We start from the raw sequence: 6,000 nt of genomic DNA, 5'->3' as shown, positions 1-6,000 counted from the left end.
GAACAGATGGGATAGAGTATTACAAAATTCATAACAAAACAAGCTATCGAATTGAAATAAGTTTGTTGCAAAGTCGATATGGGGATTGTATTTCTTAAGCCAAGCTATTTTTAGTATAATAGAATAGTGAATTAGTTTAATTATATATAAAACGATCTTCTTTTCAATATAATCGTTGATTCTAAATCCTATTCGGATATAGAAGATAATTCGATTATTGGGCAGGGTATTTTCATCGAATTCTATAACTTTGAATACCATAGACAGTTGGTATATTAGTATTTTTTGGGAAGATATTTAACTTCGATCTACGAAGGCAATTTCTTTGTATCCGTTATTGACTATAATGTATATCAGGAGGGTGTCTTTTTCCAAAAGTAGAGTAATAAGTAGAATCATTAGATCTGTATAATTATTTAATTTATCTTTTAAAGAAAGGCTATGAGTAATAGCAACAGATAAGCGGAAGGTACGCGAAGGATCGTCCTGATTGCAGTTTAGGTTAGGCATATCCTGTTTCCCGAATTAATTGAGCTAATCAGCAAGCGGAGAGGAGAGCGAGGTAGGGAACAGATAGAGACTCGACCCCTCGGAGAATTATTCAATATAAGGCTAGTTCTTGTAGGGCTGATTATAATAATGATAACTTGGAATTGAATAAAACAGGTATCGGGATACGGGTAATCTTGTATTAGGTGACTGGTAGAGCCGTAGTAATAGTATTTGCTGCGTTCTCACCACGAACCCAGGTTTTTAGTAGTATATTCCTTTTTTCCTAAGTTCAGGTTCATTGGGTTTCCAGGAGTAGACTTCGGGCTAGCGAGTTATAGAAGTGGAGTAGTGATTATTCTTTAGGATAAAGTTTTGAAAGTAATAGAACAAATATAGTGGATTTGTTATTAGTATTAACGAAATTGATTATTAAATTGTTATAAGTGATTAGTGTATTAACGAAATTCATGGGTTGGAGTGAGATTATATAATAATATGTTTTGTAATTTGTAAGAGATTCCTTAAAATAGAAGTGGGGTTAGAGTATCATTAGATATCTCTCCTTTTAGGGCAAGTCTCTAGAATTCCATAAAGAAAGTACTAAAATCAAGATATTTTTGCTTTAGTATATATAATTTATTCTGTACATTTTATATTCAATTAGAATCCTTAAAAATATTTTCGAGATATTCAAGGAATGTAATATAATCGGTAAACTGAGAAATCCCATAAAAGATCTTAGGTAGTATAAGTTTGTATATCTTTCCAGTAAGTCTTCTAGTAGTGTAAATCAAACAAATAGAAGTTGTTAGGAATCTATTATTATTTGTATTCAATTTTCCGTATATCTATTGAATGAATCTGTGTAGATCGGAGTGAATGTTATTAAACTCTTTCGGATCGGGGATGCGTTTACTTAATCGAGTAATCGAAGCAGGTATAATGGGTTTGGGGATAGAGTTAGTGGGAGTTTCGAGAAATACAGTTTCCAAACGAATAGATATAATAGATATGGATTCGGTAAGACGATCGAGTAAATAAATGTTTTGAATAATAATCTGTTTGTATAGAGCGGCTTGAATATATTTGTGGATTAGGGATTTGGAAATTTCGTGTTCGAGTGATTTATTAGTCTCTTCTAGTTTGGTATAATATGTAAATGTTGATTAAAGGTATTGATACTAAACCTAGGGGTCCTTTAATATAGAAACGCCAAATTCCGAGAAGTCCCTAGACTGGCTAGGCGGGTACAAAGCAGTTATTGCGAAAGCAATATTTTAATGAGTAAGAGCTATATAGTATCACAAGGCAGGCAGGCAGGATAGGGTTCTAATAACTTTGCCCTAATCTGATAAGGTTATATTGATTTGGATAATAGGTTCAGATTGAGGATTAAGATGTAGTTCAAAGAGCTATAATACAAGATCTTCCAAGTTGAAGATATACAGGATTTTGTTAAGCGAGCTAGCCCGATCGGGCCCTAGCTCACTTGCGCTCCGGCGCGAGCGCCCAATTCGGTCCCCTCCGAGGGGACCAATATGTCACGTGATCTCACACCGTGACATTAGTACTCTTATCTAAGAAAGGTATAGAGCATATTGAATTAGCAAAATTATTCTTTTTATTTAAAAAAACAATTATTTATTGTATTAAAGCTATAAGATAATATATAAATTTACTATTAGCTATACAAGTTTTGAATAGAAATTAAAGAATCAACCAGCTTTTTATATAATAACTTTAATACTAATGATATTTTCGATTATTAGCTTTACTTACTTGTAGAAACATTTTTCATAAATAATTAGATGTATAAAACTATATAATATCATTCTTTTCATTAAATCTAATATTTTAATCAAATAGATTAAAAAGATACCAATACTTTATATAACATTCCTTGATTTAAATTAAATTAATTAAATCAAAAAAAAAAAGGATATTTATATTAAATTGATTTTCTTTTTAATTTGATTATTAGTTAGATTCTTATTATTATTAATACATATTTTATGCTCTAAAGCAATAATTTATATAAATTGATTATAATAAAGTATTCTTTATTTAGTAAATTAATCTAATTGTTAACTAGTTTTCTATAAATAACTTTGTATTAAATTTAAAAAAAGCTTTTCATAAAATTTCCATTTAAACTGATTTATAGATTTCTTTGAAATATCTTTAATCTTAGTTTCCGGATTCATTAATTTATCCTTCCTTTTAATGATATTAGTAAAAAGATTCTTTTCACTTTCTGAATCATTACAGGTATTATGTTTTGAGTTTTGATTAATATTGTAGCTATTATCAATATCCCTCTTGTTGTTATTATTCTTATTGCTGTTTATATCGATATTTGTTGAGAGCTTCTTATTGATTTTGGAATCCTATTATATATTATAAATTAATATAATTAAAATAAGCTTTATTTGAATCAAATACCTATATATAGCTTTTTTTTTTTGTAAAAGGTATCTTTTTCTAATTGAAGATAATATTGTTATTATAGAAAGAGTTGGATAGTGAATCTCTAATAAAAAAAGAGAAAGAAATATTATAATCTCGAAATTAGCTTTGAGATTTGGTTATTTTTGCTATAGGTTTGGGCTTTTGTTTGGAATAACGAATTGGGGGAAAAGGACTTCGAGTTCGAGATTTTCTACCTCTTTTTCGTATAGATATAAACCTTCAATTATTATTGTTATCAATAATTTTCGACTTTCTAAATACTTTTGAGGTGTTTTGGGTAATGATTGTATTATTGGTTATTGAAATAATTTTATATATAGAAAATAGCTTCAAAAATACTTCAAAAAAAGGTTCTTTCTTTGAAAAGAAAAGAAAGAAGAAAGATAAAATCAAAATATATTTCTTTTCCAATTCTAAGCATTTTTTCAAAATCATTACTCTATTAAAGCTTTTTATATGATTCTCAATTTTAAATATAGGGTTTTAATATCGAATTGAAATTTAAATTAAATATTCTAGAAAAACCACAGATTATTTAACGGATTTGATATCCAAACTATAAAACCATAAATTAATAATCCACTCTTTTTGAAGCGGATTGATACCACCACGGAATTCGTGATAGCACAAAGTGCAGATTATTTCAGCGGATTCAGCACGGATTTTACATCCAAACTAGCCCTAAGGCTATCGGTTGCCAGGATCGTACTGACGATTTGTCTTTCTTTCCGATCTTAGGGATCATCATGATAATATTAATAGAATTGATTGAATGTAAAAGAATAAGTTTTATAGCAAAACAAAGTATATTGATATTTGATAATACTATATTCGAAAAGATATAATTAATATTAAAAGATTATATATTATATAAATCCTAAAGACTAAACAAATAACTAATATTTTTATAAAACAATTTATATACTCTAGCTTTATAATTTATAGAAAAGGCTTAGAATTAGATTTGGAATACTGAATATATATATATTAAGGAGAGTCAATAGATGTTGATATTATATTCAATTAAATTGATCAATTCAGTCAAATTCATTAATTTTATTAATTCTATTAATCTTATTAGATTCACTAAATTCATCAAATTCATTAGATTTATCGAATTTATTAAAAATTAATCAAATTGATTCAATTGGTTGATTTATTTCATATATTAACTAAATTCAACCATTAACATTACTCATAATCGATGCTATAATTGATTATCCATTATCAAATTGCTTTACAATTCACTTCATTATAATATATTCTAGAAATAGTCCAAGGGGCTTACCATGATACCGTCAATGTACAATTATGAGCATCCTATCGCACCGCCAAATACATCAGGTCACAACCCAATCGCTCCTACAACAACAATAATGATTATAGCAATAACTAATACAGAAAGAGATAATGATATACGATCTATTTATAAAGCAATAACTAATCAATTCTATAAGAAGGACAAAAAACAACAAATAACCTTAAAAATCGCAAGCACAATCAATATATATATTAAAACCTTAAGCAAAACGGAATTGAGTTATACCAATGAGCTAAGATCTGTATATATCAATAGTATGATCAAGACTATAGGATAAGCTGAATCTTTATAGAAAACCTTTACACCAATTATAAGAGCAATTACAAAGGGATTTACTAAATCCTATATTGATGTGTTTAAGACTGGGAAAGCACCTTAGATACCGAAGAATATCAAGACAAACACATTCAAGACAATAGAAATATCACAAAAATATGAGCAATAGGAGTAAAACAGCTATACAATCCTTATAAAAATGAAAAGTAAATAATAAATGATTACTAACAATCTCTTCAAATTATAATTAAAAATAAAAAAAGCAATTCCTGAACTAAGGCTTAAACTAATCCCCTTGTTTTATTACAATAAAACGGGGTAAACTCTAAAATGCAAGATACTAAAGGATTGCAAAAACCTTTTGCAAAATAATAATCGCATAAGGCTGATTACTACACTTAATACGGATAATACTTAAGCCATAAAAATCTGATATAATTGTATTATACCCCAAATCCCTTATAATATGTTAAGCACACTCACAATACTTCTTAATACGCCTCAGGGCATGCGAATCGACCTACAGCAAGCGGTATCCGCTCTATAGCAAAAACTGCTATGGAATCGGCAGCACAGATATGGTGAATCAAACAGAAACCAACGCTCTCCAAATAATACCAGAAATGGAATCCAAGGAGCACAAATAAATACTCTAATGAACTAAAACTCTCACAAGCTATTCTTTATTGTATATTAGTGATCCGCTTAGTACATAGCGATTTCGAAAGCTATTACTAACAATTTAAATACAAGGAAGCAACAATCTATTGCTCATATAACATATACAAATCCCTCGAGCACATTGTGTACTATCACAAAGTCCTTACAATCTACAAAACCTAGCCCCCAAATATCAGATCCAAATATCCACCCTGCAACTGGGCAGTTCAAGAACAACTACTGAAACAGCTAATACACACACCAACCAAGTTCGCTGAATTTATTGCTATAACAGACTTCTACAGAAGTATATGCTCTAAAACACTACTAGAAGAATAGAAAGAGGAAATGGAAATGAATCGATTGATTCGGGTAAACACAAATATAGAATAGGAGGTGATCGATATAGCAAGACTATAAAGAACAAAATCGATATATGCAATACACTACACTATACTAGAATACATACAAAAGCTACCCTTACAGAATAAAATAGTTTTCAATCAAAACATTATATAAAAGATCGGAAAGCATATACAAAGACGCTCAAAGGATTGAAGACAAAAGTGCAAGCGCGCTAGCTATTGTTTGGGAGGCTACTAAGGGTATTGAGATCCCACTTTTAGGAGAGGGGGATTATATAAATTAGAGATTATCCCGCAGTTAGCCCAGCCGTAATGCCCCCTGGGAGGTTCGCCTATACGGCCCGGTTGAAAATTACTAATAATAATAATAATAATAATAATAATAATACTTCTTAATACAATCATTCGAGAAGAAAT

Source organism: Botrytis sinoallii (assembly GCF_014898435.1).
Source record: "Botrytis sinoallii strain Bc 23 chromosome Unknown BSIN_001, whole genome shotgun sequence".
Lineage (NCBI taxonomy): Eukaryota > Fungi > Ascomycota > Leotiomycetes > Helotiales > Sclerotiniaceae > Botrytis > Botrytis sinoallii.
Note: the sequence above shows the minus strand (reverse complement) of the source record.